This window comes from Malus domestica, chromosome 02 (genome assembly GCF_042453785.1).
Source record: "Malus domestica chromosome 02, GDT2T_hap1".
NCBI classification, from domain to species: Eukaryota; Viridiplantae; Streptophyta; class Magnoliopsida; order Rosales; family Rosaceae; genus Malus; species Malus domestica.
The window spans coordinates 4,241,321-4,260,727 of record NC_091662.1 but is presented as its reverse complement, the minus strand read 5'-3'; the positions used below and the strand labels follow the sequence as shown (position 1 = coordinate 4,260,727).

At 37.7% G+C, this 19,407-nt stretch overlaps 1 long non-coding RNA gene across 2 annotated transcripts; it reads left to right on the top strand.

Annotated features, from left to right (window-relative positions):
* Positions 1-12,739: 12,739 nt before the first annotated feature.
* On the top strand, positions 12,740-14,412 carry LOC139188752 (uncharacterized). Of its 2 annotated transcripts, none has more exons than XR_011572001.1 (3): positions 12,740-13,027; positions 13,122-13,193; positions 14,083-14,412. It is a non-coding gene; the product is annotated as an uncharacterized lncRNA (long non-coding RNA). The 2 variants fall into 2 exon arrangements; XR_011572000.1 differs by lacking the exon at positions 14,083-14,412 and adding an exon at positions 13,488-13,629.
* Positions 14,413-19,407: the final 4,995 nt, after the last annotated feature.

Genomic DNA, 19,407 nt, shown 5'->3' with positions numbered 1-19,407 from the left:
TCATTTAATCTGCTTAATTATCATCGTGATCAACTAAGATATCACTTTTTCATACACTATAGACTTTGAGTTACTGGTTGAATTATGAATTGAGAAGTGGATAATGCCATAAAAAATTTGCTAGGAGTAGGAGGATGTTCTTGGCACACTATAAGAAGTTTTCTTTTTCTTTTTGGCAAGTTCTTCATATTCATGATTCCGTTATCAGTGCATTTGCTTTCCCATGATTTCTCATAAATTGGACGTGAATGTATTTATAGATTTTTATTTTTTTAGCCAGACAAAGGATTTGATTGAGCAACAGGTGCATCAACCATATATTATTACTACAACTGTACGAGGCCTTAGCGTTACAAGGTCTTGAAATTACCTCTCTCTCTCTTTTGGTTTTAGACAGATTATATGAGATTTTATTGCTGTTAGTTTGATGAAGTTCTCGATTCATGACCATATATTTTTTCAACTTCTCCCATTTGGTTTCTATTGACTTTAACTCTGAGTTGTAGTGGTGTTTGTGTTTTCCAAATTTGTTCCAATAGCTTAGTTTTAGGTTGATTTTGTTTGTATATATCTCTTCAGAGCAATTCTTGGAGTTGCAATCTTACCAGCTACGAAAAGCAAAGTTATTGAGAAAATCTGGAGAGAAGGGCCTCCTAAATTATTGTGGCCACCAGAAGATGTAAGTAATTTTTTAGATCATTCAACATGGAGATGGGATTCTCCATGACAACTGCTCCAAAAGAAATAACTCCTTTTCCCCTGGATTGACCAAAATATCAACTTCAAAGCAATTGTCAGGTGTAATGACATTTGAAGGGCAACAAACATTTAACTAAACAGATTTAATTTAGGGCAATTTTGGATTTGCATTCATTTGTTTTGATTTGTAATTTTATAAGCAATTTTGAGTTTGTGAAAAATAATATTTTTTTTATTCTCTCTCCTCATGCACTCTCTTTCTTATGTTTTTGAGGAGTTTGAGTCCTAAGTGTGTTTCTGTTTCTGGGTTTTGAGTGTTTTGTTGTTTTCGTCTGGTAAAGTATTGTTCTTGCTCTAAAAGTGGCTATCAGTGTTGTATATTTTGTGCATGATAAAACTTATGAGTGTAGTATTGTGGTGCTCATTTTTTGGTTAAAAGTTAAAAGAGTCTCTTACTAAGATTTTGGTCGATTTTTATCCAACTTAGACCAAACTTCAGCGTATACTAACAAGAAACATGTTATCACATGACTGAAATCATCTATTTACATCGATAAACATTTAATTACAACATGATTGATATGGATATATAGACCAAATAGCTTTAGGTATATGTTATAGTTTTACACATAAAAATTGAATGTATCAATTTTAAATCTTTCAACCATGTTGTTCAACAGATGCCATAAACTGCCATATAATTTTGAACTCTGTGGAAAAGGAATTTAACTGCAACATGATCAGAATGACTACATAAACTGCTTATAAAATATATTTTCAAATACACAAGGAGAAAGAGTGATGGTTCTCAACGTGTCTTTATTGTTGCCCAAGTTTTTGTTAATTTTGAAAGCTATGAATTGCTTACGGATTTACCCTTTTTGTGTGGAATTTTCAGAGTTTTGGGTTGTCGGAGGAAGAACTTAGTTGGTTGATATTTTGAGGTATATACTTTGCTTTATTTTTGTTTTAGTTTCTTCAATTAGATACAATTAAGTCACACCAATTGGTGGGTGTTTGGAACTTTGGGTTTTTGTTTCTGTTGGGTTTTTGAGTTTAAACTTTATCCAGAATCATTTGGTGGGTGTTTGGAACTTTGGAATCAGATTTTCAATTGGTTTTGTGAAGTCCTAACTTTTAATTTCATTTGGGTCTGACTTTGAGTTTAAAACTTTATCTGGAATCATTTGGTTGGTGTTTGTAACTTTGGAATTAGATTTTTAATTGGTTTTGTGAAGTCCTAACTTTTATTTTCATTTGAATCTGACCTTTTAGCTGTCATTGAAAATATCATAAAGGTAAAGTTGTGCATTCCTTAATTTAGTCTTTGGCAAGCCATCATGCATGATAACCAAGTAACTGGTTTTTAGTAAATGTTGATTTTGGAAAATTCTTTGTTTAAATTTCTAGGTTCTGATGAATTCTTCATTTAGAGTTGGTGACCAACAATCGACCCACCACCAATTTTAGATCACGATTCGAGCATGCCTTAAAAGTGTAAGTCATTTTTTCATTCTATTTTGTTGATTTTTTCATCTGAGTTTCTAAGAAAGCTCGCACCTTGGTTCATTTCTGACTAGGGTGTTACCTTTTTATCTGTATTGTTTGGAAGATTTCAGAAAGCTTGCATTCAAGTTTGGATCTTTGAGTAGGACTTTAGGATTAAAGGCTGAATTATTGTAAGTATGTTTTCTTTCTTTTTCTTTTGTTTTTGCAAACGAAATTTGAATTATGTTCAACTATGGTTTATAGTTATTTTGTTGATGTTGTTACACTACTTATGATTACTAATCTTGTACCAATCGTCTTTAATACATTTGCATTTTGCAAAATGACTTTTGTGGAATAATTTCTCAAAACTCATTTGTTATTTGTCCTTTATGCTTCCACGACTTCACAACTTTATAGGCGACCTTTCTATCCCACAGTTGAATCTGATTAATTTGTCAAAAAAATTCGAAATTATGAAATTTACGTATTCTGGAACTTAGTTATATATATATCATTCCATAACATAATGCATGTAGATAGAAAAAAATTTACCATCTTTTGTATGTGGATTGTATTGTAAAATCTTTTGTATGTAAAACTTTTCCCAACGTTTTCAGTGTAAATAGTATTAATCTTCAATCACACAATCTATTATATATTTCAAAGATAATCTTTTATACAATTTCAAATCCTGTAGCAACGTGTGGGTAAAAATTTCTAGTAAAAACTAAAGTTGTTTCTCCTAGGGCTGGGCATGGGCCGGGCCGGGCCCAGGGCCGGGCCCAATTTTGAAGGGACCGGCCGGACCCAGGTTTAAAAGAAACAGGTCGGGCAGGGGCGGGTACAACTAATTTTAACACAGAAACCTGACCTAACCCGGCCCGGGTCCACGGGTTATTTTTTTTTTTCTTCTCTTCTTCTTCTTCGTCGACAGAGTCAAGAGCGCTCGGAATCGGTTGAGTCGCACCAGATTGGGCAGTCACCAGCCGAATTTGAAGCCTCGTGACTCGTGTGGTGGCTGATTTGATGTCGACGCAGTCGATTCGAGGGGTGGGAGGGAGAAAGAGAACCCTAAAGTTCTCTAAATCTGGGATGCCATCGAGGACTCGAGGAAGACAATCGAGGTTGCTGGCTCGTCGTGGTGGTCGCCAGGGCCCAGACTCGCGACGGGGTTGATGTCGGGGTGGTGGAGGAGGTGACTGACGGAGAGTGACGGAGAGTGACAGAGTGTAGTGGAAGAACCGTGGAGGGAATGACGCACGCGGGAGAGAAACGATCGAGGACTTGAGTGATAGACATAGGGGAGACCTAGGGTGAAACTAACGGTTAATAGCGTCTGCGATGGTGATGGTCGCCACGGCGGTGATGGGTGACGATGGTGGTGAATCGGTGGTTCTGTGTTCGGTGATGCCGACGAGGAGAGAGAGTAGTGGGATTTGGGGATCGATCCAGGAGAGATAGGAGTCGGATCATAGTTTCTAGAGTATTCGAGCAGTAAGCCCACATGGGCCATTGCCTTGTGTAGTAAGCCCACAACATATTGTCCAGGTTCCAATCAGTCCATTTTAGGAACGGGTCGGCCCGGGGCCCCATGCTTGTACAAATTTGAACTCGACCCGCCCCATAAATACCACCTCCCCGCCCCCACCCCGTTTCTTCTTTAAAAAAATAAGACCCGGCCTGTACCCGCCCTGAACCGCCATTACCCGCCCCGACCTGCGGTTCCTGGACCCGTTTGCCCACCCCTAGTTTCTCCTATTAAAATATGTCTGTTGAAATGTATTATATATGAAGATGGGCAAGTTGTTTCTCCTATGAAAATATGTACGTTGTTTCTCCTATGAATAGCTGTAATCACAGCCAAGAATCATTTGGATAGTCTTTCTCCTTTTGTTCCTCTTTTCCTCTCTCTTTCTCTGCACTTTCCGGCCAACATTATGTCGTTTCTCAAGTCCATACACCAACATTATTATATTAAAACTTTATTCTTGTTGACTGAAGGAGCTTGACTTGGGTTTTAGGTATTTCAGGATCATTCGTTCGACAGCATGAGCACAACTACTGCCATTTTTCAGTCGTGATCTGAACCACTGCAGTGCCATAACGGTGGATACCGCCATGACGACCCACGAAGCCTCCTCTTCATCGTCCTCCAAGTCAAAACTTTGGAATTACGACATGTTCTTGAGATTCAGCGGTGTAGACACACGCAATGGTTTCACGGGCCACCTCCATGCGGCATTAACTGACAGGGGATACCAGGCTTATATCGATGAGGACGATCTAGAAAGAGGGGAAGAAATAAAAGAGGAACTGGTCCGGGCAATCAAAGAGGCGAGGATCTCTATCATTGTCTTCTCAAAGAGTTATGCGGACTCGAGTTGGTGTCTTGACGAGCTGGTGAAGATCATGGAGTGCAGATACAAACTGGGGCGACGTGTTTTGCCAATATTCTATCATGTTGATCCTTCACATATTAGGAAGCAGAACGGAGATTTAGCTCAAGCATTTCAGAAGCACGAAGAGGGCATCCATGAAGAAAAAGATGACAAGGAACGTGAAGCTAAACAAGAAAGGGTAAAGCAATGGAGAAAGGCTCTTACAGAAGCTGCAAATTTGTTTGGCCAACATCTTCAAATCACTAACAATGGGTAATCATTCACCTGCTTTTCAAGTTTTGAAACATTTTAGTGAATGAATTTCTTTCTTTTATGAAGTAAAGACAATTGTCTATGTACTGATAGCTCCTACTGTTCATTGAGTCCCACTAACGCTTACGAATTCAATTTTCAGGCGCGAAGCAAAGCTTATTAGAGAAATTGTTGACAAGATTATCCCGGAATGGCTTCCGAGCGCAGAAAAATTACATGTGGCCAAGCACCCAGTTGGAATATATACCCGCATTCAAGATATCATCACTTATCTTTCAAATGGTGGATCAGATGTACGCATGGTTGGAATTTGGGGGATGGGTGGATTGGGTAAAACAACAGCTGCCAAAGCCATTTATAACCAAATTCATCATAAGTTCCAGTTCAAAAGTTTCCTTGCCAACGTTAGCGAATATGATCTGGTTGATTTGCAAAGAAAACTTGTTTCTGACATCTTGAAACAGACCGAGTCTAATAAGATAACCAGTGTTGATGGAGGTATCAGTCTGATAAAAAATCATCTCCGACGTAGAAGCGTATTTGTCATTGTTGACAATGTAGACAAAGTGGAACAACTAAATGCAATGGCTGGAAATCGTGATTGGTTTGGCCCAGGAAGTAGAATTATCATAACGACACGAGATGAACGTTTACTAAAGCAAGTGAACATGAAAGTGGACAAGACATATCCGCTTCAAGAAATGAATGAAGAAGAAGCCCTGATGCTCTTTAGTTGGCATGCCTTTGGAAATAGTTGGCCTAATGAAGGATATCTTGAACTCTCAAAAGAGGTGGTTTCTTACTGTGGTGGTTTGCCACTAGCCCTTGAAGTTTTAGGTTCTTCTATGACTGAAAGAACCCCAGCAGAGTGGAAAAGTCAATTGAAGAAATTGAAAAAATTTCATGATGAAGGAATAATGAAACCGCTAAAAGTAAGCTTTGAAAGGCTAGATCCTACGCAGAAGGATATATTCCTTGACATATCTTGTTTCTTTATTGGATGGGATAAGGACGATGTCGCAAAAATATTAGATGAATGTAAGTTTTTTGCAACAATAGGAATCAGTAACCTCCGTGAACGATGCCTTATAACTGTTGAAGACAAGAAGTTGAATATGCATGATTTGCTTCGAGAAATGGCCAAATTAATCATTTCTGAAAAATCCACTCGTCCCCCTGGAGAATGGAGCAGGTTGTGGATCCCTGGAGATGTCTATGATGTACTAACAAATAAATCTGTAAGTAGATTCCCAAAAAAAATTTGTATTAATGCATCGTACAAGAAAAGCATATATGTAACCCACGTATGCCTATTATACATTAAAAAATTCATGTGTAAATATATGTATTTGCATTAAGAAGCTCAATTAGCAAAATCACGTAAAATAGATGCACATAATCCTTTTCTTACCCAGTATAATGTGTTGTTAACAGGGAACTAAAGAAGTTGAAGGACTTGTTGTAAGTTTCCCTACCAATTCGAGGGAACTGGGACTGATCCACCGCGTGCAGCTCCGTGGAGAATTCCCTTTAAAGTCTAGTTGTATCAGTACAGAAGCATTTGCTAATATGAAGAAACTGAGACTGCTCATGCTCCAGAACGTGCAGCTCAATGGAGAATACAAACATCTCCCCAAAGAGTTAGTATGGTTGCGTTGGGAAGGATACCTTTTAGAGTCCATACCAGATGACTTCTTTGATCAACCAAGAACACTAGTTATTTTAGAGATAAAGCATAGCAAACTGGTACAAGTTTGGGAGGGCTCCAAGGTACAATCGATTACACATGATGATGTTAAGTTTCTATTTGTTTTTGGATTTCCTTCTCTCTTTATTTATTTATTTATTTATTTATTTTATGAGATATTCCTTTTGGATATTAATTTTAATTTTTCTTGGATTTCCCCAAAGAGGTCGCACTTGGTGCGATGACAAATGCCTTCGCCCATAAGCGGTAGGTCTCGGGTTCGAGACTTGGGAGCAGCCTCTCCATAAATGGGGGTAAGGCTAGCCGACATTCACCTCTCCCAGACCCTGCGTAAAGCGGGAGCCTTGTGCACTGGGTATGACCTTTTGGATTTTGTGCAACAGTCGCTTGAAAACTTGAAAATCCTTAATCTCAGTAATTGCTGTGACTTAAAAAAATCACCAGACTTATCAAATCTCCCAAGTCTTGAAGAGTTGATATTGGGAAGGTGTGAGAGTTTGTTCGAGATTCACCCCTCCATTGGTCAGCTTAAAAAACTTTCTTTGGTGAACCTCACATGCTGCCATAATCTTATTTCTCTTCCTGGGGATTTCTACAAGTCCAAATCCGTTCAGACTCTTGTTCTTGATTTTTGTAGGCGATTCAATGAACTGCCCGAGGATTTAGGGAAGATGATATCATTGAGAGTACTTAAAGCGTCTGAAACAGCCATAAGACAAGTACCGCGTTCCACAGTAAGATTGAAGAATCTCACTCATTTATTTCTACGGAAATCATGGTTTACCACTGATTTCATTTTAAGGGGGCATGTCACACAATTTCCCAATTCGTTACACGGCTTAGACTCTTTAAGAAATTTAGATCTCTCATTCCAGCGCTTAAGCGATGATGCATTCCCAAAAGATTTTGGGAGTCTAATTTCTTTGCAAGATTTGTGTCTCACATGTAATGATTTTCATACCTTACCCAGCCTCATTGGTTTTTCAAAGCTTGAACGTTTGCAGTTAAATTACTGCCGTAACCTTCATACAATCTATGGTTTACCAACAAATTTGAAATTTCTGTATGCGTCTGATTGCTCCCGTTTGGTAACAATGCCCAATTTTTCGAAAATGTCGAATATGAGAGAGCTACATGTATGTGATTCACGCGCACTCACTGAGGTTCCAGACTTGGATAAGTCATTAAACTCCACGACATTTTAATATGAGGTACTGCCCCAAACTCACCGCTGGTTTTATGAGTAACGTCCTAAAGGTATCTCTCTTTAATTGTCTTCCTATTGCGCACATGCACACACACAACGCACATGTACATTGTGTGTGTGTATATATATAAATATGACACTTGCACTGTATATGTAGGGATGGACTTCTTGCGGATATTTTTTTCAAAGGGAAATATGTTCCTGATTGGTTCAAGTTTGTCAACGATGGTAATAAAGTCAGTTTTGATATCCTCCCGAGTGATGGCATTTTTCTCAATGGGAATTATGTTCCTGATGTTCCTGATTGGTTTGAGTTTGTCAACGATGGTAATAAAGTCAGTTTTGATATCCTCCCAAGTGATGGCATTTTTCTCAATGGGAATTATGTTCCTGATTGGTTCGAGTTTGTCAACGATGGTAATAAAGTCAGTTTTGATATCCTCCCGAGTGATGGTCGTAATTTGGAAGGACTGACTCTATTATGCTTTTACTGCTCAAATACTAATGAGTCAAGAAGCCCTTATGCCAGTTGTGGAGAATGTCATCCTCGTGCCAATATTGATATAAATAATACCAAGCGTACTGAGTTGCAGACCTACATAGGCAAAGAAGATTGGGTTATAAAAATGTGCAATGTATCTGGAAAATGTTATCTTTGGCAGGGACAAATATCGAATGATAAGCTCAATTTGCAAAGCGGGGATAAAGTTGATATAACTTTTGAAATGCCAGAGCCATACAGTAAATATGGTAATGTGACAATTAAGGGAACAGGGGTTAATCTAGTATGGGACAAACCTATGAAGGAAAATGAGCACGAATTTGATGGAACAGGATTTTGATCCAGAGGCACAACCAAGGTTGTGATGCATCGTCATCATCACATGTTTGAGTCAGATCACAATCAATAAATTTCAACTTTTTCGATTTTTGAATCACTCTCATAAGAGGGACGAGCGACCCAAATTCTGAGCAAATCCCCTCTTTACAAAACCCTCCAAATCCCCTCGCCTTCTCCGCACCTTTGGCGTCGCCGTCATCACCCTCGGTCGCCCCCCGAGCTCTCAACGCCATAAACCTAGGTATGTAGATAAACACACACACGCATATGTATATATGTATATATCTGTAATTGCTTTTGATTTGGAGATGATTTGAATTTTTGAGCTTGAACTTTATGGCATCGTATTGATTACAAATCTATGTTATTGCATTTGTTATAAGACGAAACGTTGGATTCAAATTTCAAAGAAGTTAGCTCTTTTTGGAAGAATTTTGTGTTTCTGTTTAAGTGGGAATTGTTGGAAAATGCAGATTTGGATGTGAAATACAAGAGCTATCTGGATGAATGGGAATCTGACCCAAATGTGAAGTGTGTTCTTGTTGATAGCCGCTCGGCTCGTGCCTTTTGTGGCGGTAACGCCCAGAACTCGTATTTGAATAGTTTCTTATCTTTCCTGGCAATTTTACACTTCCATTTTAGCATGTAGTTGAATAAGTTTTTCTAGATATGTATGTTCAGCTCTTTTAGCAGTTATTTTGGTTTTTGGGTCTCTTAGGTAAGGTTTTGAGAGTGACCAATCATGGTAAATGCAGGTAAGGATATTAAAGTTGTTGTTGCCGAAATTCAAAAGGACAAAAACACGCCTCTTGTGCTGAAGGTTTCTACATTACGCTTTGCTTTGAACTAAAGTTGTTTCTTGTTTAGGTGCTTATGTGATAGATTGTTGGTCTTTGATGTTTGTGCTGTTTCATGTCATGTTGTTTATTGTTTCACTTCATTGTTCCTTTTTGTGTTATTTTTTTGCCATAGAGAGATAGTTGGTGTCCGATAAGTTGGCACTTTGATTCATTGATAAGTAATAACCCAGATTTAGATTACCTGCGGGCGGTGATGTGAAGCAGATCACGGCCAAAAACCAACCACCGAATATGATTGTTGTCTAATTGTGTCCTTTAAACTATATAGAATAACAGACTTATAACCTTACACCGTCTTCTAAAATCCAGATAATATAAGATGACTTCCTTCTCTACCATATAAGATGTAATTTTGGTAATTTTCATAGTGCATGGATTTACAACTAGCAAGACGATTGACCCTTGCAAAATCATTGATGATTAAGCCTTAATACAAGCAAGCAAGCCCCTTTTAACAAAATTCATGCGTTAGAATCGTAATGATGTATTTGCTGATAAGCCTAAAAGTTCAAAGTGAAAATCACTTATATGAGTTCTGCTACTTCTTTAATTGCTTTGGCTATTCAATCTCGTATAAATGTCATAAATTGCAGCTAAGATTGTGCTTTCAGCAAGTATTTATTAATGTTCAATACATACGATTGTTTTTTTTTCTTTTGTAATTTCATGTTTGACATTCTCGGGCAACCTACAACATCTGATCATTTGTTTAGTCGTGATTTTGCTTGAACTTGGGTAATATGATTTGTATTGGTTGGATAGGATTCATATCTTTTCTAAGCTACCATTTCTTAAGATTGAGAGGCTACCGGTATGATACTTGTGCTGCATGTTTTTCAGGTATTCACTGCTGAGTATTCTCTAATATGCAAAATCTCTGAGTACAAGAAGCCCTATCTTCATGGATGGCATAACAATGGGCTTTGGTGTTGGCCTATCAGGTCACGGTCACTACCAGATCATTACAGAGGTATTATTGCCTTGTCAGACAGAGATTGTCAATGTTGTGAATTACATTGCCTTTTTGAATTTTTTGTGTCTTAACTTTGTATGGATACATTTCAGAGGACTGTTCTTGCTATGGCAGAGAATGTAATTTGTTTGTTCCCAGATGTTGGGTTTTCACGTATAGCGGCAAAGAGTCCAGGAGGAGGATCTGTAGGTATGTCTTTTCTATACTCCAGGCGCAATTTATTTCCTATGACTGAAGCAAGCTGTTTTTCCAGTGTTGATAAGGAGAAATGTTTAGATTATAAGAATATAAAGAGAATGGCCTGTACCATTTCTCTGTTTGATTCATGCATCAATTCTTAGTTCTGTATTTGTTTTAAGTTTAACACTGTCATGTCTTTCTTGGCGCTTATCTTTGACTTACTGGGAAAAGGATTTCAACACCATCGGATGCGCTGTATGTGGGTCTTGGGACCCATTTTGTCCCATCTCAAAACTTTAGCTATTTGTGCCAAAGAATCAAGGTGAGACCTTTAGAGCTTAGCTTTTACAAAACTAGTTGTAAATTATGCCTTCTGCATGAATTTTTGCCTTTCTTCATTCAAAACCATCTGCAATATCCCCCCAAATAGAGAGAACTTTAACAATGCTGCTTATGAAACATTTAACAGATGGAGAGGTGGAGAGCTTCAAGTGGATTCGGTGATGCATGTTGCAAGCATCATACGGAGGACACAATATTTCAAGCCAAATTGCTCTTTTGTCATCATTGACTTCCTTTCCCGACACGGGTATTTCACTTTCACTACTGATATTCTTATAATAAGTGATCAGATACGAGAGAAACTCACACCTGGAGGATGCCTCTATGATGGTATCTCAAACCATTCATGCACGGCCAAGTATTTTAACCACTATGTGACTCCCTTCCACAAATCTGATTTTTGTTTCTTGTTAATGCAGGTACATTAGCCCCGAGTCCATCAGATACCTGGATCTACTACAAAGTTTGAGAAGTGGCGATTGTTCCTAATTGTACATTTTTCTTTTTTGGTACTGCCTGATTGTGTTTTTTTTTTACTCCTGTTTCTTCCCCGGAATTACAGAAAGCTAATGTTACAAACTAGGCAACTAAAGCAGCTTTCTCCAAATGCAGCTGTTTCTTCTTCTCTGTATCGCTCGTTAATGAAAAATAACTAATCTAGCTTAAAATTTGCATCGAGTTTCGTCTAATCTTCTTCTCTGTATCTCACAATTTTTCGGCCCCTTTTGTCAACTAACTTCGATATTTCTTCTTTTCTACATTCGTTTGTCCTTGATAATTTCTTGAGGTGCCTCCAAATACTGAAGACGGTTGTGAAAAGATGACTGCTGACTGCTGTATGTTCTCCCAGTAGAAAAACACATTATCGCAATCGTTGTCAACCGCCTGTGTCTGCTTGGAACAATGTGAGACAGTCCCCTCTCTTGAGCACTACACTGCCGAACCAAAATTTGCAACCGGAAACACCAAACTCGAGAAACAGGATGTGAAATAAGAACAACACAGCAAGAGCCATGACGAGAGACTCAATACGTTGTAAGAAATCCAAACTTGTCTTTGTATTTCCTTCTCTACAGTGCTAAGTAGTGTCGGGACTGCAACGAAACCCAATCCATGCTCTATGCCCGGAACCGTGCCGTGCCGTAAGGGTAAGTGTGATGGTTTCGTCAAGAAAATGAACAAAAAGTGGAACTTGCCGTGTCAGGGTCATAGGACACCAGAACCAGAATATTGAACAATGAACTTGCCGTGTCAGGGGAAATGTGAGAAAAAAGCATATTGGCTAGTGATTGTGAGTCCAAATTCTTGACTGGAGGTTGGCGTAAATTGCCTCTTCACTCGTTGCATAATCAAAGTAGCGCATAATCTTTCAGTTTATTCGCTCATCGTCAATTAATTTTGGATAAAATCTTCACAGTGTAATAAAGTAGTAGAGAGCATGTTATTCACGTGTCAAGCTTGACAGCCACACATATTCTCATAACATCCGATATATATTTTTCACTGTCTAACTTAATAATATGACACATGCGGAAATATACATGAATTGATATTAATAACAACCTTAATGGCAGTAGGTTCCGGGATATTCTTCCTTGCGTGAGAATCTTCTAGGCTTGTCACCTAGGTATATCCCTTCTACGTAGGATTTTCATGTTCATTTTAAGTTTTAACTGCAATTCATAATGAATTTAGGAAGATAGTTTGTTATAGCACTGCTCATGGGAGTTTTCTTTTCGTTTATTAGATTAGCCAATCTGCCCGAAGAGGTGAAGAAGGAACTTGAAGATCCTCATAGTAGCTAAGTCATTTTAGTCCCATTGTTATGCTTTCATTTTAGTCCCAATAGAGAAAAATTCCAAAAATTCCTGCCTGAAAGATAGTCTCATCTCAACTCTTGGATTTGTCACAGACTATGGTCTTGGCATTATTAACTAATATTTACGTAGTTTTATTGCTTTTCTTGGGAATCTTTACAAAGTCTTATTGCTTATCTTCTTTTTACCTGCCATCCATGTTTAGGTACAATTTTGGATGGAGTCATGGAAAAGAGAAGCTGGAATCTGGAAAGCCTGGTATCACTTTATGTTCTTTGTTTTAAATTTTGTTTCTTTGGAAACTCTAAGAACGTAGGATCATTCATTTTCCGTTTCTGTTCTGGTTTTGCAGATACGTTAAAAGGCTCGTTTTATGCAAATCCAATATTGGAAGCCCTACAACAGATGAATCTCTAATTCAAAGGTAAAAGTCTATAGGGACATCAATCATAATCTGGGTCCATGTGGGATCTGTTTTGTCTGAGGTCACACAGTATACGGCTCAGACCAGAAATGTTCGGCAAAACTATTGTTTGTGTTAGTTATGAATAACTATCATACATTTGATACAAGGTTTCTTAGAATTAGCCAGGACAAATCGTCTTTATGCTGGGATATGTTTATCTTTATTTATCCTATTTGAGAACTTACAGATTTTGTGTAAACAGAACATAATACTTTGTGTCTGCTCAGATTTTATTTGTGATCTGTATTGTAGGTATCCATCATACTGTGGTTCAAATATATGGCCCAATAGTGAATTGCCAGAACTAGAAGTCGGTATGTTTTCCTTTAATTTATGATTGTATTTTTTCATGATTATGTCGTCACTGCATGTAACTTTTGATTTGTAGCCTTCAAAGCTCTTGGAGTTGGGCTTATGGTCGCATATCACTGTGACAGATACGGTATAGTCTTTGTTGTTAAGGTTTACACTAAGAGAGCATAGCAATCTTGTTTAGTGTTTTTCCGGTCGCATTTTACACTGAAGTTGTTTGGGAGCAGCCTCTCCATAAATGGGGGTAAGGTTAGCCGACATTCACCTCTCCCAGACCCTGCGTAAAGCGGGAGCCTTGTGCACTGGGTACGACCTTTATTTTACACTGAAGTTGTCATGACAATTTCCTGCATGATTTTGTTTCTGTCCTGGCCAGAAAACAAGTGTCATATTAGTGTATTACGAGCACTCATAAGACCTAAGATATAAGTTGAGATGACACAACCTATGATCTTGATAAAGGGTTAAATCAAGATTTCTGAATGTTTTACATGATTTCATCACAAGAACTTTAAACTTATTGTCTCTCGTGCAGAAGGGATAAAGAATGCTTTGAGCCCGAACGTTGAGGAGTTGAGTGTGTGACGGAGTGGCATGTGAAACTAAGTTAAATGAAACTACATGAGGAGAAAGCACTTTCACTTGGACGCTTTTAGTGCTTTTGTACTGCGTTCTATATGGCCAGTTATGAACTAACATTCTGATTGTGGTTATTTGCGTGGACTTGTTGGAGGAATATGAATTATGCTTTCGGTTTCTGAATATCCATAGTTTGATGCACTACTATCTGATTATCCAATTAAACCCAAACTTAAAACCATTCGTAAATATACAGAATAGTATTAGCCAAAATGGCGTTAAGACCTCCTTTAGTCTCAATAAGTTTGGTAAACAAGAAGGTGCTCGTAGAAGCTTTGTAAAAGCGTTTACCTCTCAATTGAAGGTCTTGTGTTTGAATCTCCTATCTAATAGTGACACAAATCCCTTGCAAAGGGGAGAAGGAAAACACTTTGGTAGGGAAGTGCTCCCCTCTAGCTCCACTCTTGAGAACGTGGTAACTAACTTCTTAATGAACAACCTACAAGTCTGACCATGTGTCACCCGTACTGAATATTCACTAAATGTGATGTAGCATATGCACTCAACTAATATGGTTACAATTTGTAATTAGATGGACCGGTTTTGACTAGGGATGGGTAAATACTCATTGGTTATGGGTAACTGCGGTTATCCGCCTATTTAAATTTCACGGTTACAGTTATGGGCGTTTACTCGTGAAATTTAAATGGGCGGTATGGGTATTAACCGTGGTTATAAACGGGTAACCATTTACCCATTTATTTTATATATGTAAAATTAACACAAACCATGTTCACTATCGGACAAAACTTAGATCAATGCTATTGACTATAGTGCATGATTTCTATAGCTAATATAATATAGTTTTCCTTAACCACTTTAAATTTCATGGTCCATTATATATATTATACATTCTGAGTTAAATAACCCAAGAATACTGTCTTTTAACAGTTTTCGTAACCAAAGAATACTTAGCAAATTTTATATTACCTTCATTGCTAACAATTAAAAATATTGTCTGTAAACTATTATTTCAATTATTGAAATGGTATAAGGACTTAAAAATTAAAATACGGAAATGTATGATGAATGTACTACAACGGTGTTTAATTGTTAGAAAAAGAAAATTATGACAAATTTTTCTTTTTTAATTTTCAAGTTGTTAAAAAAACACGTAGATGCGTGAAAAATGAGTAAATGGTAAAAAAGAAAGGATAAACGGGTTTAAAAATGATAAATGGGTAAATGGGTACTAAACGGTTACGGTTAAATGGGTACACGGTTATGGTTATGGTTAACCGTTTATAAACGGTTATGGGTATGGGTATAACCGTTTAGACAATTACCCAACGGGTAAACAGTTATGCATGTATGAGAATAAACGGTTATGGATAATTAACCGCGGTTACCCGCCCGCCATAACCGTTGCCCATACCTAGTTTTGACAAAACGCAACAACTTCTTATTAAAGACAGTCTTACAAGTCTGATCATGACACTGTTACAATTGGATTGTGACATCCCACATCGCTCAGAGGAGTGATACTTAAATGTATATTCTCATCCCTACCTATCACGAGGCCTTTTGGGAGTTCACTGGCTTCGGGTTCCGTAGGAACTCCGAAGTTAAGCGAGAAGGGGGCCAGAGCACTCCCAGGATAGGTGACCCACTGGGAAGTTGCTCGTGAGTTCCCAAAAACAAAACCGTGAGGGAATGGTAAGCCCAAAGTGGACAATATCGTGCTACGGTGGTGGAGCGGGCCCGGGAAGTGTTCTGCCCCGGGCCGGGATGTGACAATGGTATCAGAGCCAATCCCTGGCCGGAAGTGTGCCGACGAGGACGTCAGGCCCCTAAGGGGGGTGGATTGTAACATCCCACATCGCCCAGGGGAGTGATCCTTAAATGTATATTCTCATCCCTATCTAGCATGAGGCCTTTTGGGAGCTCACTGGCTTCGGGTTCCTTCGGAACTCCGAAGTTAAGCGAGAAGGTGGCCAGAGCACTCCCATAATGGGTGATCCACTGGGAAGTTGCTCGTGAGTTCCTAGAAACAAAACCGTAATGGCGTGGTCGGGGCCCAAAGCGGACAATATCATGCTACGGTAGTGGAGTGAGCCCGGGAAGTGGTCTGCCCCGAGCTAGGATGTGACACTCAAACCCTTTATTTACGGCCGGATGTTTTAACTACTATGTGATGCGTTTACAAAAATACGCAAGTTTACAAAAAAACTCAAGCCCTATTGAGCGAGCCTTGCTTTCAGTTGTGTAGAGTTGCAATTGAACTTTCTAGTTTTCTGAGATAATGTCTTCCACATGTACGTGGTTAAGTTGATAACTGTAAATAAGTTTTTACGTTACACAATTAACTTACAACTTGGACCATTGAAATTTATTATAATGGATCGATAGGGTCTGCAGTTTCGTGCTAGTTTCTTTCCTCTTCCCCCCATACCGGCAAGAAAGTCATTTCATCCTTTGAAAACATTGTTTATATATGCATATATGGCATCCATTTGGGTGTGTTATATGCAGGTTCATTTGACTAATTAATTACGACCTGACTACTAAACTAAACAAAAATAGTATGCATATATGGCATCCATTTGCGTGTGTTATATGCAGGTTCATTTGACTAATTAATTACGACCTGACTACTAAACTAAACAAAACTAGTTAACCACTTGCTAAGGAATCCAACTGTCTAATAAATACATTAGTTAATTAGCTCCAGTAAAATTCATTTAGGGTTGTTGCTTACATATATAAAAAGACAGCGTTAGCTACCTTGTCCCTTCAAAACATTGTTTATATATGGCATGATGCCATCCATTTGGGTGTATTGTATGGTTCATTTGACTAGTAAGGAAAGATAGCTAATACAAGTTTAATCCTAATGTCCACTTTGCATTAGTTTTTAGCAGTGGAGCCTAAAAATGGTCCATTTGGGTGTATTATATGGTCGGTCCCCATTTGGATCTATTATATTAGAACACCACTTAATAGTTAATACAACGATCAAATAGATTGTTGTTCTAAGTTCATATCTTGTAAATAGTTGAATCATTTATCGCTTATCTTAAATAATTGTTTTTAATTATTCTTTCACATTTTGGGTCTTTTTTCTAATCACTTTAGTTTAGTATGTGGTTGTTGCCATGTTACTTCTCAAATGCTTCCAAATTCCAAACTAAAATAATGCGTTGTTGATAGTTGAATAGCTGTAATCACCCCAAGAAGTAATTGCTTATAACCTATTGGTTAGTCTTTGTCATTCCGTGTTGACTTCTTTCTTCCTTTCCTCTCTTTCACTGCACCTTCCCCGCCGGCCGATAGTATGTCGTCTCTCAAGTTCATACACAAACGTTATTAAAACTTTTCAATTCTAGCAATGTGAGACAATGAGATAACCGAAAAAAATTATGGTCAAACTCTAACGTGTATAACATCCATTTTGGATATGGTTCATTTGCCTAGTAAGGAAAGGCGCAGCTAATAGAAGTATAAGCCCAACGCGCATTTTGCAATAGTTTTTAGCGAACCATTGGGGTGTATTATGTGGTCCACCCCCATTTGGATGTATTATATCAAAGCACCGCCTAATAGTTAATACAGTCATCCAGTAGATCGTGGTCCCATGTTTGAATCTTGTAAATGACTGAATCATTTACTACCCACCTTGAATAATTGTTTTTAATTGTTTCATATTTGTGTCTTTTCTCCTATCACATTTGGGATTTTGAGGGAGTCTTTTTACCATTTCTCCTTCATATAATAGTTTATATGAACTCAATAGAAGTTGTGTTGAAAAAGAATGCCAATCTCATAAAACCGGAAAATCTACAAAAGTTGAATAGCTGTAACCACGGCCTCTTGGATTTTAAATTTAATTTTGTGTAACAATTGCTTGGGAAGTTGAAAATTATTAATGTCACTCATACACATAACCTAACAAAATCACCAAACTTTTCAAAGCTTCAATGGTTTTTCAAAGCTTGAAACACAATATTTAGATTAGTGCGAAAATTTTCGCGCAATCCTCTTCCCCCATACCGGCAAGAAAGTCATTTCATCCTTCGAAAACATTGTTTATATATGCACATCCATTTGGGTGTATTATATGGTTCATTTGACTAATTAATTACCACCTGACTACTAATCTAAACAAAAATAGTTAACCCCTTGCTAAGGAATCCAACTGTCTAATAAATACATTAGTTAATTAGCTCCAATAAGATTCATTTAGGGTTGTTGCTTACATATATAAAAAGACAGCGTTAGCTACCTTGTCCTTTCAAAACATTGTTTATATATGGCATGATGGCATCCATTTGGGTGTATTGTATGGTTCATTTGACTAGTAAGGAAAGATAGCTATAAAAGTCTACTCCTAATGCCCATGGTGCATTAGTTTTTAGCAGTGGAGCCTAAAAATGATCCATTTGGGTGTATTATGTGGTCCGTTCCGATTTGGATCTATTATATTAGAGCACCACTTAATAATTAATACAACGATCTAATAGATTGTTGTTCTAAGTTCATATCTTGTAAATGGTTGAATCATTTATCACTAATCTTGAATAATTGTTTTTAATTATTCTTTCACATTCGGGTCTTTTTTCTAATCATCTTTGTTTATTATGTGGTTGTTGTCATGTTACTTCTCAAATGCTTCCAAATTCCAAACTAAAATAATGCATTATTGATGGTTGAATAGCTGTAATCACCCCCAAGAAGTCATTGTTTATAATCTATTGGATAGTCCTTATCCTTTCGTGTTTGTTACTTTCTTTCCTCTCCTTCACTGCACCTTCCAGGCCAACCAGTAGTATGTTGTTTCTCAAGTTCATACGTGAATGTTATTATATTATGAACTTTTCAATTCTAGCAATGTGAGACATGATAACAAAAAGAATTCTGCTCAAACTCCAACGTGTATAACATCCATCTTGGTGTACTATATGGTTCATTTGCCTAGTAAGGAAAGGCGTAGCTAATAGAAGTATAAATCCTAATGCGCATTTTGCAATAGTTTTAGCAGTGGAGTAGCTTAAAACGACCTATTGGGTGTATTATGTGGTCCACCCCCATTTGGATGTATTATATTAGAGCACCGCCTAATAGTTAATACAATCATCCAGTAGATCGTGATCCTACGTTTTGAATCTTGTAAATGGCTGAATCATTTACCGTCCACCTTGAATAATTGTTTATAGTTGTCATTTCACATTTGGGTCTCCAATACTTTATAATATATATATCATTTTATTTTATAATTTATATA